A 24,964-nucleotide genomic window follows, 5' to 3' on the forward strand; every position below is an offset into this window, starting at 1 on the left:
TCCATTGTTCACAACAGGGCTTACTGTGTTATACAGTCCAATGTTATATCTTCTAACTTTCCTTCTAGTAACATACACAACCCAAACTTCCCCTTATAACCACATTCACAAACATAATTCAGTGCTGTTAATTACTCTCACAGTAATGTGCTACCATCACTACTATCCCTTTCCAAACACTTACAATCAATCTAAATAGAAATTCTACACACATTAAGCATCAGCTCCCCATCCTCTACCCCATTCGATCCCCTGGTAACCTATATTTTAGATTCTAACTCTGAGTTTACTTAATATAATTGATTCATATTAATGCAATCATACAATATTTGTCCTTTTGTGTTTGGCTTATTTCACTCAACATAATGTCCTTAAGTTTCATCCGTGTTGTCGCATGCATCAGGACTTCATTCCTTCTTTTTTTTTTTTTTAAATTCATTTTTATTGAGATATATTCACATACCATGCAGTCATACCAAACAAAGCATATATTCAGTTGTTTACAGTGCCATTATATAGTTGTGCATTCATCACCAAAATTAATTTTTGACATTTTCATTACCACACACACAAAAAGAATAAAAATAAAAACAAAAGTGAAAAAGAACAGCCAATGTAAAAAAGAACACTGGATGCCTTCCTTTTTCTTTCTTTCTTTCTTTTTCCCCCCAGTTTTCTACTCCTCCATCCATAAACTGGAGAAAGGGGAGTGTGGTCCATATGGCTTTCCCAATCACATTGTCACCCCTCATATACTACATTTTTATACAATCATCTACAGGATTCATGGGTCCTGGGTTGTAGTCTGATAGTTTCAGGTATTTACTGCTAGCTATTCCAATTCATTAGAACCTAAAAACGGTTGTCTATATTGTATGTAAGAGTGCCCACCAGAGTGACCTCTCGGCTCCTTTTGGTTAATCTCTCTGCCACAAACTTATTTCATTTCCTTTCACATCCCCCTTTTGGTCAAGAAGATGTTCTCCATTCCACGATTCCAGGTCTGCATTCCTCCCCAGGAGTCATATTCCATGTTGCCAGGGAGATACACTCCCCTGGGTGTCAGATCCCACATAGAGTGGAGGGCAGTGATTTCACCTGCCAAGTTGGCTTAGCTAGAGAGAGGGGGCCACATCTGAGCAACAAAGAGGCAATTGGGAGGAGGCTCTTAGGCACAATTATAGGCAGCAACAGTCTTCCCAAGGGCAAGTCCTGTAGTGGAGGGCTCAGCCCATCAAACTACCAGTCCCCTATGTCTGTGAGCACATCAGCAACCATCGAGGTGGGAAAGCCCAACACCCCTGCATTCTCCACTAGCTCCTCAAGGGGGCTCTGCATATTTTTTTCATTTTTTTTTAATTAACTCTTTTTTTTAAATTAACTATATCAAAACAAATTTTTTTTTAAAAAAGACATACAGTAAAAAAAATTTCAAATTAACCATAACAAGGGAATAAGAAAAAGACGACTAACCTGAAATAACTACTTTACTTCCAACATGCTCCTACTCTACCCCAAGACAATAACCGAATATAGCAACATTTCTGTGAACTTGTTCCTACCATACCTGTCAGAAATTAACAAACCATAGTCATTCCTAGGCATTCCCAGAATGTTAAATTTACCCACAATAACTTATCTGTTCTTATTGGGTTATCATTCCCCCTTCATTAATTGCTCTCTATCGCTAATTCCCCTACATTCTACATTATAAACCATTTATTTTAGGAGTGTGTTGTTTAACCTCCAGGTGTTTGTGAATTTTCTAAGTCTCTGATGGTTATTGACTTCTAATTGTATTCCATTGTGGTCAGAGAATGTGCTTTGAATGACTTCAATTTTTTAAATTTATTGAGGCTTGTTTTATGTCCCAGCATATGGTCTATTCTGGAGAAGGTTCTGTGATCACTAGAGAAGAATGTGTATCCTGATGATTTGGGATGTAATGTTCTATATATGTCTGTTAAATTCATTTATCCGATTGTTTAGGTTTTCGATTTCCTTATTAGTCTTCTGTCTGGTTGATCTATCTATAGGAGAGAGTGATGTGTTGAAGCCTCCCACAATTATTGTGGAAACATCCATTGCTTCCTTTAGTTTTGCCAGTGTTTATCTCATGTGTTTTGTGGCACCATGATTGGGTGCATAAACATTTATGATTGTTATTTCTTCTTATTGAATTGCCCCTTTTTATTAGTATGTAGTGGCCTTCTTTGTCTCTCATAACATCCTTGCATTTAAAGTCTATTTTACCTGAGATTAATATTGCTACTCCTGCTTTCTTTTGGTTATAGCTTGCATGAAATAGTTTTTCCATCCTTTCACTTTCAATTTCTTTGTGTCCCTGTGTCTAAGATGCATCTCTTGCATGCAACATATTGATGGTTCATATTTTTTGATCCATTCTGCCATTCTATATCTTTTAATTGGGGAGTTTAATCCATTTACATTCAATGTTATTACTGTGAAGACATTTCTTGAATCAGCCATCCTATCCTTTGTTTTATGTTTGTCAGATATATTTTTTCCCTCTCTCTCTCTTAATGTCCTTTAATGAACCAATATTGAATCTCTTAGTGCTGAACTTTTCTCTGTATCTCTCTCCTTTCTTTGTTTCTCTGTCAGTAGGGCTCTCTTTAGTATCTGAAGTAGGGCAGGACTTTTTTTAGCAAAATCTCTCAGCATTTGTTTGTCTGTGAAAAATTTAAGCCCTCCCTCAAATTTGAAGGAGAGCTTTGCTGGATAAAGTATTCTTGGTTGGAAATTCTTCTCTCTCAGAATTTTAAATATGTCATGCCACTACCTTCTTGCCTCCATGGTGGCCGCTGAGTAGTCACTACTTAGTCTTATGTTGTTTCCTTTGTATGTGGTGAATTGCTTTTCTCTTGCTGCTTTTAGAACTTGCTCTCCTCTTCAGTATTTGACAGTCTGATCAGAATATGTCTTGGAGTGGGTTTATTTGGATTTATTCTATTTGGAGTTCACTGGGCATTTATGCTTTGTGTATTTATATTGTGTAGAAGGTTTGGGCATTTTTCCCCAACCATTTCTTTGAATACTCTTTCTAGACCTTTACCCTTCTCTTCCCCTTCTGGGACACCAATGAGTCTTAAATTTGGACGTTTTATTTTATATATCATAGCCCTGAGGTCCATTTCGATTTTTTCAATTTTTTCCCCATTCTTTCTTTTGTTCTTTCATTTTCCATTCTGTGGTCCTCGAGGTTGCTGAGTCATTGTTGAGCTTTCTCTAGTCTTGTACTATGATTATCCAGAATCTTTTTAAATTGGTCAACAGTTTCTTTTATTTCCATAAGATCTTCTATTTTTTTATTTACTTTTGCAGTTTCTTCTTTATGCCCTTCTAGGGTCTTCTTCATGTCCTTTATATCCTGTGCCATGCTCTCATTGTTTGTCTGTAGTTCTTTGATTAATTGCTCCAAGTACTGTGCTTTGATTTGGGTGTTTGGGTTTGGGTTACCCATATTGTCTGTTTTTTTCATATGCTTTAAAATTTTCTGTTGTTTTTGGCCTCTTGGCATTTGCTTTACTTTATAGAGTTCTTTTAGGATATGTAGGATTATTCAAAGACAAATCTCTTATTTGTCAGATCTGCAGCTTGGTGGCGTACACTTTCTTTAACCAGCAGGTGGCATTTGCAAGTCACCTATTTCCGTCAAGTCAGTTCTCCCCAACTTTGTCTTTGTGGTGTGTGGGGGTCTGATTCTTGTGGGGTCCAATTGGTGCACCAAGTTTGGGTGTGGTGTTGGTGCTATATCCGTCATGAATGTGGGGCATGTGTCTGAGTGGTTAGGGAGGGAGGGCAGCTATAATAATCCAACCTCCCAGGTGTTCCTGGAGATTTAAGGTTGTTTCAAGAGTCTAAACCTTCATTTCAGTCCTGCCACAGATGGTCTCTGCTGCTGACCCACAAGTCCTTGGTATTGGTGTATGGTCCCTGGGATTTCTGAATGGGTGCCTCTTCCAAGCTGTGCCCTTCTAGGACCTCTGCTGAGGGAAGGCTGTGCTATGTCACAAGTGTGCACCGTCCCTCAAGAGAAGTTCTGGGCCGCCGGACAGTGTAGGTGAGTTTCCAGCATGCTGTAGGGATGGCTGTATGGGACGTATTAATTTCCCCCTTTTCACACAGCTCCACCTTCTCAGCTCCAGGACAGTTAGCTGTGGGTGCGCGAAAGGCTATTTTCCATGCCCGATATTGTGATGTGTGCGCGTGTTGCTGGAAAAACTTCCTGTCACACTGGGTGTTTTGGCGTGGCTCTGGGCTGCAAGGGGCATGGTTATTTTCCGCTTTTGGCTCACCTCTACCTTCCTTGCTCTGAAACATATAGCAGCGGTGTGCGAAAGGCTATCTTTCACGCCAGATATTGAGACGTTCGCACAGCCATTCCTGCTGCGCTTCACTGTGTGGTTCTCGCTGCTGTATCTGCAGCTGCTTTTGGGTTTTTTAAAAAAGAACTAGTCTGCCTCCAAATGCCAATCCACAGTTTCTCCACACTGCAGCGTGGCTGCTGGATATTCAGCAGGCGTACTCACTCGTTTTAGAATGCAGACTCCCAGTTTCACCAAGTGCATGGTCTCTTGTGGATTTAGTAGACCTTGTTCAACTGGTGCATCGCTGGAACTGGTGTTCTGGGTCACTTTCTGGCTTTTATCTAGTATTTTTCACGGAGGTGTTTTTTTTTGCCCTGTCTCTTCTAGCCACCATGTTAGGTTCTCCATTTCATTCTTTCTTAAAGCTGGATAGTATTCCATTGTATGTATATGCCACATTTTGTTTATCCATTCATTGGTTGATGGACACTTGGGTTGCTTCAATTTTTGGCAGTTGTGAATAATGCCACTATGAAATTGGTGTGAAAATGTCTGTTCAAGGCCCTGATTTCAGTTCTTCTGGGTATATACCTAGTAACAGAATTGCTGGATCATACGGCAGTTCTACACTTAGCTTCCTGAGGGACCTAAGTGTCTTTACCAGTGGCTGCACCATTTTACATTCCCACCAGCAGTGAATGATTGTTGTCATTTCTCCACACTCTCTCCAAAACTTGTAGTTTTCATTTTTTTTTTTAAATAATAGTGGCCATTGTAGTAGGTGTGAAATGATATCTCTTGGTTTCTTTTTTTGCGTTTCCCTAACAGCTGGTGATGTTGAGCATTATTTCATGTGCTTTTTAGCTATTTGTATTTCATTTTTGGAAAAAATGTCTATTCAAGTCTTTTGCCCACTTTTTATTTGGGTTTCTTTTTATTGTGGAGGATTTCTTTATGTATTCTAAATATTAAGCCCTTATTGGCTATGTGGTTTCCAAATATTTTCTCCCATTGCGTAGGCTGTCTTTTCATGTTCTTCACAAAGTCCTTTGAAGTGAAAAAGTTTTTAATTTTAAGGAGGTTCCATTTATCTATTTTTTGTTGCTCGTACTTTGGGTGTAAAGTCTAATTCTCTATTTCATTTATTTGTGCTCCAATCTTTGTTAGTTTGCTGTTCCTTTTCTAGTTCCTCCAGGTATGTAGTTAGATCTTTCATTTTAGTTCTTTCTTTTTTACTAATTGCGCCAGTTTGGATGTATTATGTCCCCCAAAACACCATTATCTTTGATGCAGTTCTGTGGGGGCAGATGTATTAGTGTCGATTAGGTTGGAACCTATTGATTGAGTGTTTCCATGGAGATGCAACTCAGTCAACTGTGGGCAAGACCTTTGATTGGGTAATTTCCATGTAGGTATTACCCCACTCATTCAGGGTGGGTCTGAATTAAATCACTGGAGTCCTATAAAAAGTGTTGCAAACAGAGGGACCTCAAAGCAGCTGAGTGACATTTTGAAGAGCAGCTGCAGCCAAGAGAGGACAAAACGCCCCAAGAGCAACACTTTGGAGAACACCATCTTGAAACGCAACCTGAGAACAAGCGGATGTCAGCCACATGCCTTCCAAGCTAACAGAGGTTTTCTGGATGCCAGTGGCCGTCCTTCAGTGAAGGTACCCTGTTGTTGGACACTTTATGGCCTTAAGACTATAACTTTGTAACCAAATAAACCCCTTTATAAAAGCCAATCCGTTTCTGGTATTTTGTATAATGGGCAGCATTAACAAAACGTAACACTAATGTAGGCACTGAGGGCAACTCCCTCTCAGCATTGCCTTTACTGCATCCTGTAAGTTTTGATATATTGTGTTCTCATTCTGGTTTGTCTTGAGATATTTACTGATTTTTCTCTAGCAATTTTTCTTTGACCCATCGATTGCTTCCATGTGTTGTTTTATCTTCATATATTTGTGAATTTTCAAGTTTTCCACTTCTTATTGATTTCCAGCTTCATTCCATTATGATCAGAGTAAGTGTTTTGTGTAATTTCAATCTTTTTAAATCTATTGATACTGATTTGTGATCCAACATGTGTTCTATCTTGTAGAATGATCTGTGAGCATTTGAGATGAATGTATATCCTGTTGTTTTAGGTTGCAGTGTTCTGTATATGTCTGTTAGGTCTAGTTCATTTACCATATTACTCATGTTCTCTCTCCTGATTGATCCTGTTTAGATGTTCTGTCTAATGATGGGAGTGGTGTATTGAAGTCTCCAACTATTGTTGTACAGATGTTCATTTCTCTCTTCTGTTTTACCAGTGTGTGCCTCATGTATTTTGGGGCACCCTGCTTAGTTGCATAAATATTTATAACTGTTATTTTTCCTTGGTGGATTTGCCCCCTTTTAAAAATATGGTATTCTTCTTTGTCTTTCATAACAGTTTTACATTGAAAGGCTATTTTGTCCAATGTTAGTATAGATACCCTGGCTCTTTTAGATGACTGTTTGCATTTAATCCGTTAACATTCAATGTTACTGCTGTAAAAGTAATGGATTTTATATATCATATCTTACTTTGTCTCTCTTTTTACCCTTTTAGTTACTGTTACTAATAATCTTCATTTCTGCACTCTACTCCGAGCCTCTACTCCTGTCTTTTTCTTTCAGCCTGCACAACTCCCTTTAGTGTTTCTTGTAGGGCAGCTCTCTTGTTGATGAACTCTCTCAGTTTCTGTTTATCTGTGAATATTTTAAAACTCTTTTTCATTTTTGAAGGTCAGTTTTGCTGGATAAAGAATTCTAGGCTGGCAGTTTTTCTCTTTTCAGTACCTTAAATATGTCATACCATTACTACCTCACCTCCATGGTTTCTGATGAGAAATTGGTACCTAATCTTATTGCGGTTCCTTTGTATGTGATGAATTGCTTTTCTCTTACTGCTTGCAGGATTCTCTTTTCATTTTTGGCATTTGACATTCTGATTAGTATGTGTCTCTGAGTAGGTCTGTTAGGATTCATTTTGTTTGGAGTACATTGTGCTTCTTGGACATGTATATTTATGTTTTCACAAGAGTTGGGGAGGTTTTAGCCATTACGTCCTCAGATATTCTTTCTGCCCCTTTTCCTTTTTGTTCTCCTTCTGGTACACCCAGGATACATATGGTTGTGCATTTCATGCTGTCATTCAAATCCCTGAGACCCTCCTGAATTTTTTCATTCTTTTCTCTATCTGTTCTTTTGTAAGTTTTTTTAAGCAGTTTTATTGAGATATATTCACACACGCGGTACAGTGTATCCAAAGTATACAATCAGTGGTTAACAGTATTGTCACATAGTTGTACATTCAACACCACAATCAATTTTAGAACATTTTCATTACTCAAAAAAACCCCACAAAACATCCCATACCCCTTTTCCACACCTATAACTGACCCTTAGCATTTGTGTGGTACATGATACTGTTGATAAAAGATTATTAATATATTAGTGTTAACTGTAGTCCATAGTTTGCAATTGGTGCATGCTCAGGACTGCATTCTTTCTTACTGCTGTATAACATTCCATCATATTTATTTACCGCATTTTATTTATCCATTCATCAGTTAACAAAAGTTCTGTCTATAAGATTTTGATTGTACTACCTTCTAGATCACTTATTTTTAATTCTGTTTGTTCAAATCTGCTGTAGTATGCTTCCAGTGTATTTTTAATCTCTTCTATTATGTCTTTCATTCCCATAATTTCTATGCTTCTTTTCAGATTCTTCCTTATGCTCACCTAGTGCCTTCTTAATATCCCTTATTTCTCTAGCCATGTTTTCCTTCATCTGCTCGAATTGATTTAGGAGATTTGTTTGAACTTCTTTGATTAGATGTTCTAAGTTCTGTGTCTCCTCCAAAGTTTTAATGTGTGGGCCATATCTTCCTGTTTCTTAGTATGGCTTGTAATTTTTTTTACTGATGTCTAGGCATCTGAGTATCTTGATGAATTTCCTCTGAAGATCAGTTTCTTTCTCTTGCCTAGGGTTTTAGTGTTGATCGGCTTTGTGTTAAAGCACTTCTTTGGCACTTGGTTCAATTGATTCTAGACCTTTAGAATTGCACATGTTTAACTGATCAGAGTTTTTTCAGCTCTTCTTCATCTGATTCTTGCCTTGCATGTGCAGTACAATTTGTAAGATTTCGGTATTTATGCAATTGTTTCACCCTCAGGAGAAAGCTTCCTTTCCTCATTCCTTCTTTGGGAATCTTGATCTGTTCTGTTTGGTTTTGTTTTGTGTCTTTTTTTTTTTAAAGAAGAAAAAGTAGTTTATTATCTGAGTTTGGGATGGAAAAGGACCTTTCAAGCATAATTATCAATGTAAAAATACTACAAAGAAAAATTTGTGATAGATATGACTATTTAAAACATGTATATAAAATATTCATTCTTTTCATGGCCTCTTGCTGTTTTGGCCTACAGGGCAAATTCTGGGAGATGGGGCACCCCAGAGAGGATGATCCCAGGTCAGTATTTCCCAGCTAGAACAAGGCTAAGGTTCCATAAAAGTGATGCAGAGCGGCTCCAAAGAGCCCTGGGCAGAGGGCCTTGAAAAACGCTAAATATCCTTTTTGATTTCTCCTCAAAGTTGTGTTTTCCTGGTCTGCCCAGCAAATGGTACCATTCAACAAACTGGTCACTGCTGCCCTAAGCAGATACTGTGTCTTTAAACTTCCACTGGCTCCGCCCCTGTTGAGAGTGTGGTTGATACAGTGGCCTTGATGGTCCCCATTCAGGGCGAGCTGAATCAGCAGCTCAGAGCTGGGATCCAGAGATCCGAATTTGCCACTCAAAAGCAGTGATTCTTGCTTGGCCATAGCCCTCTCCCCCCGTTCTTGAGGAAGAGGACTTCATGTCTCTCTCCATCTGCATTAGCCAGCCAGGGACTGGACTCCAAGGCTGCCTGCCGTGAGTGTGGGGGATGGGCACTTGTTACTGCCTTGGAATGAGCTACTCACAGTTCTCAGCCTTTTTGTCCTGGTCTTCCCTTGATGCTGTATAGTGCTGCACTGGTCTCTGGAACTGCAGAACAATTGTTTTAGACAGTTTGTGCCTGTCCACTAGTTGTTTTTGGAGGAGGAGTGAGTCCTGGAGCTCCCTACTCCACCATCTTCCCCAGAAATTCTTGTAAGATACACTCTTAACTTGATATCCTGTAACTTAAACACTGTGATGTGAAGTTAATACAACTTACGTCATATAATAAAGTGATAAGGTAGGGAAGAAAACAAAGATATTTGCTTTCTGTGTATGTACAGACATACCTATAACAAAACAAGGAAGAAATATTCATAACCCTTACAACCCTTGGTTCTGTAACTGGTCACATGGCTGTAGCTCATATTTATAGCTACCTTCTTCCACTACCCATTCCATATTCCCTTTACCCTTGGCAAGCACCTCAGTTGGCCATGGTTCTTTACCTGGTTGAGTGACCCAAACCGTCCTTCCTGAATTTTTTGGGCCATTAGTACTCCTGACTGATTAGGCTGTTGCAGTTTTTCATTGACTGTAATCACAGAGCATGTTAGTACTAAGAGACACCCTAGGGGACCTCCTGTATTCCAGGCAAACTCTTGTTTACCTCCACTGTGTAGTAGCAGTCCTATTTCCCCTTGATAACATACAGTGGATATGCAAATAAAATGCATTCTGATGAGTATTTCTTCATTAAGATGTGAATTTTATGCTCGCTACTACTTATTTTCAACAATGAATTAAAGGAAGAATTACCATCTGCCCTTGAATACACTTTGATATTTAACAAATTTCATGAAGCCCTATTCTGCCTTCCAGTTTGTACGAAACATCTCCATTGATGTCCCAGGTGTTTGGAGATGATATACTGTGCCTTTGTATTTCTATTTAAAATTGCTCAGTGGAGTACAGGACACTATAGTTATAGCATAATTCTAATCATAGTCTATTTACAGCAAAACTGAACCTTTTTATTGATTTAGCATCTTTAGTATGAAGAGAAAGTTTGAAAATGTGTCAGAGTGATTTCAGATTGCTGCACACTCAACAGCATGAGACTGGTAATGAGGCTTGTCTTCAGATGTGTACACAAAATGCAGACCGTGACAGGTGCTATGATTTGCGTTGGCCTACAGCTTCCCTAGGCCTGTATTTACCTATGAGTTCTTCTCAAAACTTGGTGGAGGGAAATAAAAATAGTAAAATTTTGTGATACAGTTTCTTCTTATTTCTCTTCTCAGTCACTTGCCTTTATCACTGAACTCAAAACCACAGGATACATGATACAAGACTTAGTCTGATTAGAAACTCTAATTCCAAGAGGTTAATGATGGGAGATAGACAAAGTTAAAGTTATAACAGTAATTCACAGATAAGAGCCTTATGTAATGGGGACGGAGGACGGGATCTCCTCCCTGATCTCTCCATGTCCTGTTATGCTCTGTAGAGTGTGGTGGCAGACACAGCTTACAACGTGAGGCAGAGAAAGAAGAGCAAGCTCTGACCCACAGCACAGCAAAGAGAAGGATGTACAAATGAGCTTTGCCTGTGAGCTGGAGGTAGAAGGAAAGATAAATAGAAATTGTGAGACTATATTCTCTCTGACCTCCTTAGATGTACACAGCAATTTAGAACTATTTTTTCTAATGTAGTCTTCAGGCAGTTGTAGTTGTATAACTTGAATGAGAATAATTTGATTAGGTAAAATAAATGAAAGGTAAGAGGATTGGAATTAAGCATTAAACTTCAAATATTTGAAACAGGTGAGAATTAGTCATCATTTTAAAGTTAGGAATAATCTTCTAACATTATTAAAGATGAGAGGATTGATAAAATAACTTCTTTCATCAACATACAAAATATACAGATTCTCAGGTTTGTTATACTATGCCTGATATGACATTTTAGAAAATGCTCACATTGACATTAAAATGCTAATGATCCAAAATTTGTCTATACATTATATTTTAAAAAGAATATTTTTATTTAATAATTTCATATAAAAGTGTTATCCATAAAGCATAACAATACTGTGCATTTTACAAAATACAGAAATAAATGTAAGATGACACATTGATGACATTTTTGTGATAAATTCCAAATTCTTTATTTAAAAAAGATTAAAATAATGTGGTTGAATTTAGTCTAAAATAAATCAAAATAGAATTTCAGAATTATTGTCTGGAATTGAGGGAACACTGTAACCATTTTACACAGTTATGTCAAAATCATTCAGACAGGATTTTGATTGGTTTAGTTGCTACATGCATGTTGAGACTATTTCTAAGTAGGTGACAGTGCTGCTTCACTGCTACCTCAGGAAATCCAAACTCTGGAGGAACTCCAAGGAGATTTGCTATTTCTCTCAGAGTAAAATATTGCAGTTTGTGCATTAGCAATTTCTTTATCTTTTCTTGTGACAAATTGGTAAGGGATTTGTAGATATTCTCAATCTGCACATCCTCTGCAGTTTGTAACACAGATCCTGTCCTTTCTATGTGGCTTCCATAACCTTTTGTAAAGCATGTGGATCTTCTGCAAGAGGACTTAACAGTGTCCTATAAAAGAGTGTATTGCAGCAACAACTTTGGGGGTAAAGAGTACTGCTTCCTGTCAGTGTCACCTTCAAGAAAATCTTTGAGCATCCAAACAGAGATCACTGTTCTTTTTAAGCTTGCAGTTTCAAGCCTAAAAAGTATGGCCTCTTTGCCAGAATATTGTGTGCGGCCATCAGATAAAACACTGGATTCAATTTTCTTTTCTACATTTATTATACATTTTTATGGCTGTTTAGATCCAATTGTGGAGAATTCCATCAGTACCATGGGCTTGAAAAGGTACCAGCTCTGACTGAAGTTTTTCAGTAAGGAAATAACACAGTCTTGAGTTTGGACTGCCAAGAGAGGTTGGAAATCGTAGAAATTCTTGGTACTGAAAGCTGTACTTTTCTGTTGTTTGTACCAACAGGTTTCTTCAACAAGTTGTTTAGAGAGAGAATGATTCTAGGTTTTTAGTAACTGCAATGCTTGAGAAATTACATCTTGTAGAAGATGCTTCAAAACCTTTGACATTTTCTAAAAGAATATACTTTGGCAATTTTTGTAATCTTGGGAGAATATCTAGAATATATAAAAAGCTATTTGTCCTTGGATCCATCGTATCACCCTGCATGGCTGACATGGAGGGCTCATCAAAATAATACTGAAAGACCATCTGTCAGACTCTTCTAGGGGAATGCCTTCAATTGTCTGGCCAGTAGCAGTGTGTCAGGGAAAGATATACTTGTATACTTCATTAGCGACGGTATTTACGGAGATGGCAGCCACTACTTAGGTGGGTACACAGCTTTCTCTCAGCGCCTGGTGCATGCTGCCAATATTGCCATACAGATCCAGGACCTGCAGGACCTCCATTCCAGGCTGGGCCTCCTCTCCCAGCAGGGCCTCCATGTTGCCGCTTTGGGGCCGGCCGCCAACTGGTTGTTGACAAGCAGGCAAAGACCACTCAATTGTGAAAGAATAGTCTCTTCAACACATTGGGAAAACTGGATTTCCATTTGCAAAAACAAGAAGGAAGACCCCTATCTCACACCTTATACAACAGTCAACTCAAAATGAATCAAAGACCTAAATATAAGAGCCAGAACTGTTAAACTCCTAAAAGAAAATGTAGGGAAGCATCTGCAGAACCTTGTGTTAGGCAATGGTTTCTTAGACTTTACACAGGGAGCAGAAGAAAAATTAGATAAATGGGACCTCATCAAAATTAAAAACTTTTGTGCCTCAAAGGACTTTTATCATAGAAGTAAAACAACAACACACAATGGGAGAAATTATGTGGAAACCACATATCTGATAAAGGTTTACTATCCAGAATATTTTTGTTGTTGTTCAACTTAACAACAGAAAGACAGACCAATTTAAAATGGGCAAAAAACTTGAATAGACATTTCTCCAAAGAAAATATACAAATAACCAGAAAGCACATGAAAAAATGCTCAACATTCCCAGTATCCATTGGGGAAATGCAAATCAAAACCACGTTGAGATACTATTTCATACCCATTAGAAAGGCTGCTATACGGAAAATTACAAGTGTTGGAGAGGATGTGGAAAACTAGGAACACTTATTCATCGCTGGTGGCATTGTAAAATGGTGCAGTTGCTGTGGAAGACAGTTGGCAGTTCCTCAAAATATTCAGTGTAGAATTACCGTATGACCCAGAAATCTCACTACTAGGTACATACCCAGGAGAATTGAAAGCAGGATCTTGAACAGATATTTGCACACTGATGTTTACAGTGTCAATATTGACAGTTGCCAAAAGATGAAAGCAACCCAAGTGTCCATCAACCAATGATAAACAAAATGTAGCATATACATATAATGGAATATTATTCAGTTGTAAAAAGGAATGAAATTTTGATACATGTGACACCATGGATGAACCTTGAACATGTCATGTTAAGTGAAATAAGCCAGACACAAAAGGACAAATACTGTATTATAATCTCACTGATATGAAATAATTAGAATAAGGAAATGCATGGAGTCAGAATTTAGAATATAGGTTACCATGGGATGGGGTGGAGTTATGGAACGGAAAGTCAGGGCTTAAAATGTACAGGGTTCCTTTGAATAGGAAGTGAGATCTGTTGGGTTTGTACAGGTTAGTATGAATAGTTATACGTCCCAAAGTAATCTGGGCAGAGAATAAAAATATATTTGCAGGGCCCCCCTGAGGAGCTGGGGAAAAATGCAGAAATGTTGGGTGTCCCCACCTGGGTTATTACTGATATTCTCACAAACATTGAGGACTGACAATTTGGTATTCTGAGCCCTCGATCTTGGGGCTTTCCCTTATGAAGCTTGTTATTGCCAAGGAGAGGCTAAGCCTACTTATAATTGTGCCTAAGAGTCTCTCCCAGAGTACCTCTTTGTTGTTCAGATGTGGCTCCCTCTCTCTAGCTAAGATAACCTGGCAGGTGAACTCACTGCCCTGCCCCTTACATGGGACCTGACTCCCAGGGGTGTAAATCTCCCTGGCAATGCAGGATATGACTCCTAGGGATGAGCCTGGACTTGGCATCGTGGGATTGAGAAAATCTTCTTGACCAAAAGTGGGAAGCGAAATGAAACAAAGTAAAGTTTCAGTGGCTGAGAGATTTCAGATGGAGTTGAGAGGTCACTCTGGAGGGCATTCTTAATACACTGTATAGATATCCCTTTTTAGTCTTTAGTGTATTGGAATAGCTAGAAGGAAATACCTGCAGCTGTCGAACTGCAACCCAGTAGCCTTGATCCCCAAAGACGATTGTATAACTGTGTAGCTTATGTGGTGTGACGGTGTGATTGTGAAAACCTTGTGGCTCATACTCCCTTTACCCAGTGTATGGATGGATGAGTAGAAAAATGGGGACAAAACCTAAATGAAAAATAGGGTGGGATGGGGGGATGGAATGATTTGGGAGTTCTTTTTTACTTTTATCTTTTATTCGTATTTTTATTCTTTTTGGTATAAGGAAAATGTTCAAAAATTGATTGGGGTGATGAATGCACAACTATATGATGGTACTATGAACAGTTGATTGTACACCATAGACAATTGTATGATATGTGAATATACCTCAATAAAATGAATTAAAAAAAAGTACAGGGTTCCTATTTGGAATGATGGAAATGTTTGGTAATGAATGGTGGTCATGGTAGCACAACATAGTGAATGTAATTAACAGCACTGAAATGTATATCTGAATGTGGTTAAAAGGGGAAATGTTAGGTTGTATATATGAAAACAGGATAAAAATTTTAAAAATCTTCTTGCCTTGGCTTTGTTCAGTCTACTGAATAGCCTGTCAAAGGCAGTCTTCATTTCTGTTCCAGTGGTTCTGATTTGTAGCATTTCCCTTTGATTCTTTCTTCGAGTTTCCATCTCTCTGGTTACATTACCCATCTGTTCTTGCTAGTTCACTTTTTCCATTAGAGCCCTTAGCATATTAATTATAGTTATTTAAAATTCTTGGTTGGATACTTCCAAAGTTTCTATCATATCTGAATTTGGTTCTGGTGCTTATTGTGTCTCTTCAGGCTTTGTTTTTGCCTTTTAGTATGCCTAGTAATTTTTTGTTGTTGTTGAAATTTGGACATGATGTAGTGGGTGATTGGAACTGAGGTAAATAGGCTTTTAGTTGGAGATTTTTTGTTTACCTGGCTTGCAGTTAAGCTGTGTTTACTGATTAACATAGCTGTACCTCTCAGAGCGTTCAGTTTTCCTTGTTCTTGTCTTCTCTGTTGTCTTTGGGTTTCTTTAGAGAATCCTTTTAAAATAGGGTCCTAGCTTGGAAATTCTTTTCAGTTGAAGCCCCCTATTTTTATACAGGAGCTTTATTGATGTGATTGATGGTAAGATGTAGGGGGAGAGGAAGCATTCTGTAATCTGTGTTTCTCAGCACTTCTTTTTCTTCTCTTAGGTGACACAGGACGACCAGAAGGGGCTGGAGCTGGGTATTTCCTTTTTCCATGTAGGTTAAGGATCTGTTAAAGTAGCAGGAGAACAGTACCCTTGAGGCTTATTTTTAAATGCTTACTTTTCCTTTCCCCATGCCAGAAGCGTCAGGGGATTTTTATTGGATCTTTGCTGTGAGAACCTGGTGGGCCTCCTGGAGGTAAAATTCACGGAAGTATGGGCATCCTTTAAGGCTGGACCTTCAGGAGCTTTTAATCTTTCACAGTAGTCCAGGCTTAGTCCCCAACAATTAGTCAATTATCTTAAATATTCTTATCCCAGATACTGGCTTCAGGGGTAATTTCTGCTCCCAGTATCTGTTTCTCTTCAATTTTCAGAGTGGTGATTTTCCCTGTGACCTCAATTCTCTAATGGATCTAAGAAAAATTGTTGATTTTCAGTTTTTCAGTTTTTTTCTTGTGATGAGTACAGGAGTGGACTTCTAAGCTGTTTACATTTCAGATGGGAAACTGGAAATCCATGTGCTCTTTTTGAATTCTTGTTTACTTGTTAGTTTTTCTGTTTCCTATTTTGTTGTCAGTTACCCCAACTCTCACATGTCGTGATTCTTTTGACATTTCTGATTGACTGCTTGGTAACTGAATGAGACCAATTAGAACTGTGCATAAAACAGTGACTTTGCCCTGGAGAATGGCATTTCAGTTTTAAGCACATGACCCTTGTGACATTTTGATTACTCAGAAGTCTTTACTTATTTTCTGCTTCTCTACTGTATCCAGACAAGTGAGACGTTATCATTCTTTTTCTTTTACTTTCCTGCCTTAAGTGTGAAAGCTACCTTGGTTCAGTAGTTACTAATATTTTTTCTTTATTATTTTTTGTTCTCTTCTATATCTTTGGTACTTTTTAAATGTTGCGCTCAGATTTCCTAGCAAGTTCATTGAAAGCCTTAATTTTAATTTCGTCTTTTCATTTTATACTTAAAAAATTTCCCAGCCTTGTATTAGATTTTCCTTTACTTACTCTCTTTTTAAATTTTCCAGGCTTCTTTCCTGAATCATCAGACACTGAATTGATTGAGCTTTGAATAGTACCATAAATAATACTGGACAAATCACATGTAAATTTTGCCATTTCTCTCCCCCTGCCCCCACGATATTGCCACATTTTCCCTTTAATCTTAGTTGATTCTTTTCTCATGGGACTGACTTTGTCGTTCTTTCTTCTACAGCTTTGATGTTGTCTGTTAGAATTGGTTTCTTATTATTGGAGTCTTAATTCTCCTGCAATCGAAAGTTTATTACAAACCAGATTTTTAAAATGCTGACTACTTTGAAGTTGAAATGCTGTTAGAAGGGTTGTGACTTGGAAGGTTTATATCCCCAGATTTGGCTTGATTATATAAGGTATTATAGAATCTACATAGTAAATACTTCTTTGAAATTTAAAGTAACTTAGAAATAAATTAGCTCATGTGCAGTTTCTTTATTTGTCCAGTGCAGACGAAGTCAAGGTTATAAATATTGCCTAATGCAGTTGACATGTATTTACTGATTATTTTGTTTGAACTTTCTCTATATTCTGTGAAACTCTTGGTTTTAGAATCCACAGATTAGATAAGATGGTGATTATGAAACTCTTGCTTTACTTTTTGTATGTATTCTAAGTATTTTCTCTTTCAGATATCTGATAATCATGGTTAATTTCCTTCTTGACTGACTCACTACAGTATCCTTTATTGCTTCTCTTATATTTATAATTGTGTCATCCTTTTCTTGCTATTCCTGAAGTTTTGAAATAGAATCTTCAGCATTATACTTTCACTATTTTCAAAGGTCTGATTATACTGGAAATTATGGATTTCATTTCCTTATTTTCCCAAGAATTTATGATTAGGATGTAGGAATTAAAAAAAATAATACCCTGTCATTGTTGAGGAAAAAAAACCCTGTAAAAATAGAGATGCACTTCAAAGGTTGATTGCTTAACATATTTAGCATTTTAACTGGTAAGCTGTTTGTTTGGTTATCCTTTTTGGGGTTCTTCATAATTCATAGTAGCAGTGATTAGTGTGTTCAAACTCATAAATTGAAATTAATCAGTTCATGAATTTTATGTTTATAGGACAAATTAGGATTTTAAATTCAGAAAATTTTTGCTTTTTTTGTTTTCAGTAAGAATTTTGTTCATTGTCATTATGTTTGGTGTTTTCTTTTAGGAACAGGCTACTGATATGAGTTAATGCTATAGTTTCTCATTTTTGGTAGTTATTCTTATTTCAGATATTAAAAATTGAGTCAATTCTCACAGTATCCTTTTTGAATAGGCACGTAGAAGTGTAATTAAGTGTTTTGGTTACTTATGTGATAAATTAGAGATGATGAGTACTTTGGTTGTAGTAATTTATACCTAGAATTCAAAACCCAGATGCATCTAGGCCAGTGTCAGCTACTCAGAAACTCAGTTTTCTTTCATGCCCAAGATAGAGAGCCATTCTTAGTCTGTATCAGAATAAGAAGAAATTGCCTTTGGGATTGAATGAGAAAAACAGTAATAAAATTCCTTGAAACTAGTCTTACATTTCAAGCTTTGATCCTTAATAAAGAACCCTCAGTGTAAATGAGGGTATGAATTTTTACTTTTAGGAAACTGGATACTCATTTGATCTACTATGATCAATTACCTTACTTAATCTTAGTAAATGAGAAACATGTTCATTTTTTCTAATATCTTAATTCAAAACAAGGTATGTATTTGTTTTAGAAAATGACCTTTCAGGAAAATAGTGAAAATATATGCAGAATCAAGTAATTTTAGTTGTAATTTAAAATATCTAACTTTAAAAAGAAAGACTTAAAATCCAAAGGAGACATTTAATTTTTAGGACTAAAATATTCATATATGGTTGCCAGTTTCATATTTATTAGCACTATGTTTAAGAGGTCTTCAGGTATTACTTTCTTAGAGATCCTCCTTAAAACCCTCTGTCACAGACCATGCAACCTGGCATTACAAACACCAACTGATACAGTTAACAGATGTACTGGAAAAATAAGATACCTGCCAGAAGTGTTGTCTTTCCTACTAAATAAGGTGTGACCTTGGCAAACCACGTCGTGTCTCTGGGTCTTAGTAAAAAGGAGAGTTTGGAACTGGTAACCTCTTAAGATTCTTGAAGATATTAGGGACTAGAATCCTAATCATGTAATACATTATCTAATATTTTTTTTTCTTTACCTCAAAACGTGACAGTTATTCAAAGAAAAAAAAAAGGAAAAAAAAAATGACAAGATGTCCATCCCTTGGCTCCCTTCCGTCCCCACTCCTGCTCCTCTTTACCCCCCAAAAAGTTGAACCTTGGTCTATCTCATTCTCCATCCATGTTCTTTTTATTACTGTACTCCCTTCCCAAGCCAAGTTGTTGCATTAGACCACCAGATTTTATTGGTTCTTGAAATTTTTTCTGTTTCTTAATAGTTTTTAGTAAATGTGCTTTTGCATTAAGGAAACTGTCACTCAAGAAAACCAGAAATCAAGGATCAAACCTGTCTATGAGTTGTGCCCGAAGTAGAAATAAGACCAGTTTTTAAAAAACATACTAGAATTTAAGTTTCTGAGAGATGATTGATGTATACAAAGTTATATTGAATTTATTTCAGTAAGGTCATTCTTATTCAAAAATCATTTTTGGAACTATTTTGGAATTTCTTCAACGCCTTCAACCTTATTCTTTTAACTACGTTCTGTGGTGGCAAATTGCATGTTTAAAAAATGGATTTGATATTTGGGAAGAGCAGAAAAAAGTCATTCAGAACCAAGTTTCATACATAAAATTAGGGACCAAAATGGGGAATGCCTTTTTTGGTTAAATACAGACACTAAAGGTGGAACCTAATTTTGAGTCATTTATGAGGAACTAAGAAGGCAGTTAGAAAAGAGGAACTCTGAAATCATTTTGTGCAATGACAACTTGAACTATTCTTTAAAAGTAACTGCTCTGAATGGAGAGTTATGTCTTAAGGGAGTTATACCTATTAGTTTTCTGTTTTCTACTTAGGCTGATTTAGCACTGCACTTTCAAAAAAGAGTTGGTGAATTAATTATAGATGGCAAGTATTCTTTCCATTTTAAAGAGATCTATAAACCAGTGTTTGCAGCAGTTTGCATAATAATTTGGTTCTTGGTTGTATTAATATTTTTTATTGAGTTTTAATGAGATGTATACACATACCCTCATCTACAGTGTACAATCAGTTGTTCACAGTACCCTCATATAGTTGTGCATTCATCACCACGATCAATTTTTGAGCATTTTCATTAATATTTACTATATAATTGTGGTTATCCATGGCTAGATTTAATTACAGGCAGCTACCTCATTCTCATTTCCAAGCATGAACTAAAACTACTTCAGTTGCTAAGCCTTAGTGTACACTTTGGTGCAAACTTCCATCTAAGTGGAATATTCTGCAGAATTATCTTAGGCTGCATTATAAATTTATGTATGACTGAATGGCTTTTAGTTATCAGTGCTATACTTTATTGGTGCAAATAATAAACAATGATATGTCTGTAGAGCTTGAGGCAGAGGAACTTGTGATATGAAGATTTCATTTTATTTTTTTAAAGTATTATTTTTCTTGATTTAAACTCCTAGATGGTACAGTTTAATGAAGCTTCTTCATGTGTAAGTGTTAAAGAATACTAAAAATGCCTCTAGCACCTTTTTAGTGCTACTTTTCCCTTTGAGGTTCCAAAATAATTCAACAGATGTTTGAGTGCAGGTCTCCGTCACTGTGCAAGGGACTAAATATTCAGTGGGAACTAGATAAACATGCTCACTGATCTCTTTGAGCTTGTGTGTGGGAGAGGGTTGGAGAATTGGCAATAAACTGTTATTTGCACAATTCACTATGTAATCACCATTGTGGCAAGTGCTAAGAGGAAGAAATACAGGGTGACTAAGAAGTTGCTGACCCGGTGGAGGAGGGGGCGCAAGGAAAATGACTTGAGTTGAGGGAAAAAAGAATAATATTTCTGGCCGTACATTTTGTTTGAAGATCCTGGAACAGCATCTTATAGGCTTTTGCTAGGAACTATAAAAAGGCCACTATGATTGGTGTGTAAAAAATGACTGATAGCAATGTGGGAAAGTAGGCAGGGACTGGATCATGTGAGGCCTTATAGACCACATTAAGGATTTTAATTTTTATCATAACATTCCTCAGAAACATTAACTAACATTTTTAAAAATTTATTTTGTTTTTATTAGAGAAGTTATAGATATACAGAACAATCATGCATAAAATACAGGATTCCTGTAATATCTCTGTTTGTTACAGTTGATAAAAGCACATTTTAAAAATTGTACTGTTAACTATAGTCCATGGTTCAACTTAGGGTTCACTGTGTTGTACAGTTCCATGGATTTTTCCATTAAAGAATTTTAAACAAAGGCATGCAGTGTCAGGTTTAGAATGATCACTCTGGATACTATGAGGAATGATTTGGAGGGGATATGCAGGTAGACTCTGGGAGACCAGTTAGGTTGTGCTGAATTTAAGGTACCCGTGGTTCATCTAAGGGAAAAATCCTATAGGCCAGTGGCTCTCAAAGTATCACCTAAGAATTTTTTAGAGATGCAGATTCTTGGGCTCCACTCCAAGTCTACTGAATCAGAAATTTTCTGGGGTTAGGGCTCAGAAATTTGTGTTTCCGAAAGTCCTCCAAGTGATTCTGATGCACCTTAAGTTTTTGAACCTCTGTTGTAGGCCATTAGCTATATGGCTTTTCAATGCAGAAGGTTCTAGGCTGGTGATACAGAGAGGGAATAACTGCATGTGGGTGGTAGTTCAGAGTAAGAGAAGAGGCTCTACTAAAATGATACCCTAGGACATCCTGGACAGAAGCAGGGGTGCTAGTGAAAGAATCAAGTAAGTATTCGTTAGAAAGACAGAGGGCTAGAAGGTCAGGAGAGTCCTTGAAGAAGGGAGTGGCAAGTAAGCATTAAATTTGGCAATTACTAATGTTTGCATAAATACTCACAGTGAAATTACAGGGGTGGGCACCAGCTTTCAACAAGTTTAGAGGGAAACAGGAAGAGAAGAAGTGGCATAATGTAATGTACTCAATTATCCTTTACTCTCTGGAAATAGTCCCAAAATTATGGGAAATAAAACTGGATTCTGGTCTCCTTTTGCTCTAGTGTATTGGGCAAGTCACTTAACCCCTCTGTATAAAGTTTAGGGGTAGTAAGGGGTTGACTTGAAGATTCCTAATAGCTCTAAAATGCTATTAGGAATGTTAGGATTTCAAGGGGCAGACATTTCCTTGAATTTAAATGAAGTGTGTTTTTCTCTACACTCTGTGAACATTTAAAGGGATAAATTCTTGACACGTTAAGAATGCAATGGTGATTAAAAAGGATGATTTCCCATCATTTACTGTGTGTACTCAGGTGTACCTGCTGCTTTTTAAGATAGCAGTGACATTTGACTTTTTGCTTAATTTGCTTTTTATTGATTTGTGTGTTTCCTTCTATACATGGCTGTTGGGTGGCGTGGTTTTAAGGTGGATAGCCCAAAATATAGTTCACACTCCAAACAAGGAATTCAGAATACTCTTTCCTTCTACTTATCTAGTAGCTGCTCTTAGGGCTTCTCTTAAGAGAGTTGCTTATTCTGTTAAATTTTGAATCTCTTCCTCAAAACTCTAATCTGAGTAATGCAGATGCCCCCACAGGCAAATTTCCCACCCCTAAACACAACACATTTGTCTACAGTGATAAAGCCTTTGATTATACTTAAAGGGACTGCTCTCTCCCTCTGCCTGTCTTACCTTTAATCATTTTTGAAAATGTTTGATTAAAAAAGTCTTACAATCCTCATTTTAAAAAACATTAAACAATCTTTAGCAGTATCAGCCTCTTAAAATCTCCTTTCAGTATCGACTAGATATTTAGTTGCTGATCTTATTAAGAATTTTTTTCCAATTTATGTTTCTTAAAATGGAACTACTTTTTATTAATGAATATGTAGTAAATACTTTGAAAAATATTTTATAATGTAAAATGTTATGAAAGAAAACTTTAAAGGGAAAATAATTCATAATTTTGAATAATACAACTGATCAATAAATTTTATGTGTTCATAAGTATTTTAGTCACTACATTAATATATAACATGTGGGCCCAAGAAAGCAAGAGTAGATAAAGCCATACTTTAGCATTCCATGCTCTACTCTGAGCCAAGGCCTCAAACTGGATAATGCACTGATGTAGATGAACAGATAAAACCTTGTTAGTTTAATGTCACTGTTCCAGTTTGTAGAGTTGCCGTTATGCAAAATACCAGAAATGGATTGGCTTCTGTTCCAGTTTGCTAATGCTGCTGTTATCTGCTGTTATGCAAAATACCAGAAATGGATTGGCTTTTATAAAGGGCATTTTTTCGGTTACAAATTTATAGTTCTAAGGTCATAAAATGTCCAAACTAAAATATCAACAAGAGGATGTTGTGCTGGTTTGAATATATTATGTGTCCCAAAAAGCCATGTTCTTTAATGCAGTCTTGTGAGGGGCAGATTTATTAGTCTTTTGATTATCCTCTTGATTCCTTAGTCTGGACTCTTCTATGGCCTTAGAACTATGACTTTGTAACCTAATAAATCCCCTGTATAAAATCCAATCCATTTCTGGTATTTTGCATAATAGCAGCAAACAGAACAGATACCTTCACTGAAGAATGGCCAATGGCATCTGAACACTTCTGTCAGCTGGGAAGGCATGTGGCTGGCATATGTTGCTCCTTTGTTCCCAGGTTGTGTTTCAAAATGGCTTCCTCCAAAATGTCTCTGGACTTTTGTCTTAGCTTCTCTCTCTCAGCTCTTGTGCATCCTTGCTTCTTTTTCCCAGGGCATTTCTCTCTAAGCGTCTGGGGTTCCTCTCTTAGCTTCTCCAGGGCAAACTCTGGGCTTTGTCTCATAGCTTAGCATCTCCAAATGTACTTCTGTCCACAACTCTAAGCATTCTCAGTGTCAGCAAGCATCTGGGAGTACTCTCTTTGCTTCTCCGGGGCAAACTCGGGGCTTCATCTTAGTTTAGCATCTCCAAATGTCTTTCTGTCTGCAACTCCAAAAGTCTCCAAGCATCAGTGTCAGTGTTGGCTCTTGAGCTCTCTTAGATACTCCAGTGAACTAATTAAGACACACCCTGAATGGGTGGGGCCACACCTCCATGGAAACAATCAAAAATTTTCACCGAACAAGATTGAGTTAAAAGATCATGGCTCTTCTGAGGTTCATAGCAGTTTGAAACTGGCACAGTTATAAAGGAGGTTTATTAGATTACAAATTTACAGTTCTAAGGCCATAAAAATGTCCAAACTAAAGCATCCACAAGAGGATACCTTTACTGAAGAAAGTTTGATGTCATCTGGAACACCTCTGTCAGCTGGGAAAGCTGGTGTCTGCTGGTCCTTTGCTCCCAGGTTCTGATTTCAAAATGGCTTTCTCCAAAAATGTCTCTGGGCTTCTGTCTCTCTTAGCTCTTTCGGCTCCTGTGCATCCTTGCTGGTTCTCCCAGGGTGTTTTTCTCTGTGTCTGGGGGTCCTCTCTTAGCTTCTCCAGGGCAAACTCTGGGCTTCATCTCTTAGCTTAGCATCTCCAAACGTCTTTCTGTCTGATCTCCAAATGTCTCCAAATGTCTAGGTCTGTGTGGGCTCTCAGTTCTCTTAAGGACTCCAGTGATCTAATTAAGACCCACCCTGAATGACTGGGGTCAAACCTCCATGGAAATAATCTAATCAGAAGGTGTTGCCCACACTTGGGTGGGTCACATCTCCATGGAAATAACCTAATGAAAAGATCCCACCCATAATAAGTCTGCCCCCACAAGATTGCATTAAAGAACAAAGTCTTTCCTGGGGTACATAACAGTTTCAAACTGACACAGACATCCTTTCTTAATAAGGAGTCTTGAGTTAATTTGATCCTGTAGTTTTGTTGTCCTCAGCATAGCCTCATTGCTGCTACTCCATTTAAAGGTCAGGATTATTGCCGTTTAATATTTCATCTCTGTGCATCTCATTCTCTCATTATACATTTCTGTTTGTTTCTCTCGTTCTAGGAAACTAAATTAACTCAGATTTTTACTA

At 37.4% G+C, this 24,964-nt stretch overlaps 1 protein-coding gene and 1 pseudogene across 4 annotated transcripts in view; one reads left to right on the plus strand and one right to left on the minus strand.

The window, feature by feature from the left end:
• Positions 1-24,964, plus strand: part of OSBPL8 (oxysterol binding protein like 8) — a 251,023-nt gene that overhangs the window by 9,650 nt on the left and 216,409 nt on the right. The window lies entirely within an intron of this gene.
• LOC119542393 lies at positions 11,575-12,759 on the minus strand (annotated as a pseudogene).

The sequence above is a fragment of the Choloepus didactylus genome, chromosome 8 (assembly GCF_015220235.1).
Source record: "Choloepus didactylus isolate mChoDid1 chromosome 8, mChoDid1.pri, whole genome shotgun sequence".
NCBI lineage: Eukaryota > Metazoa > Chordata > Mammalia > Pilosa > Megalonychidae > Choloepus > Choloepus didactylus.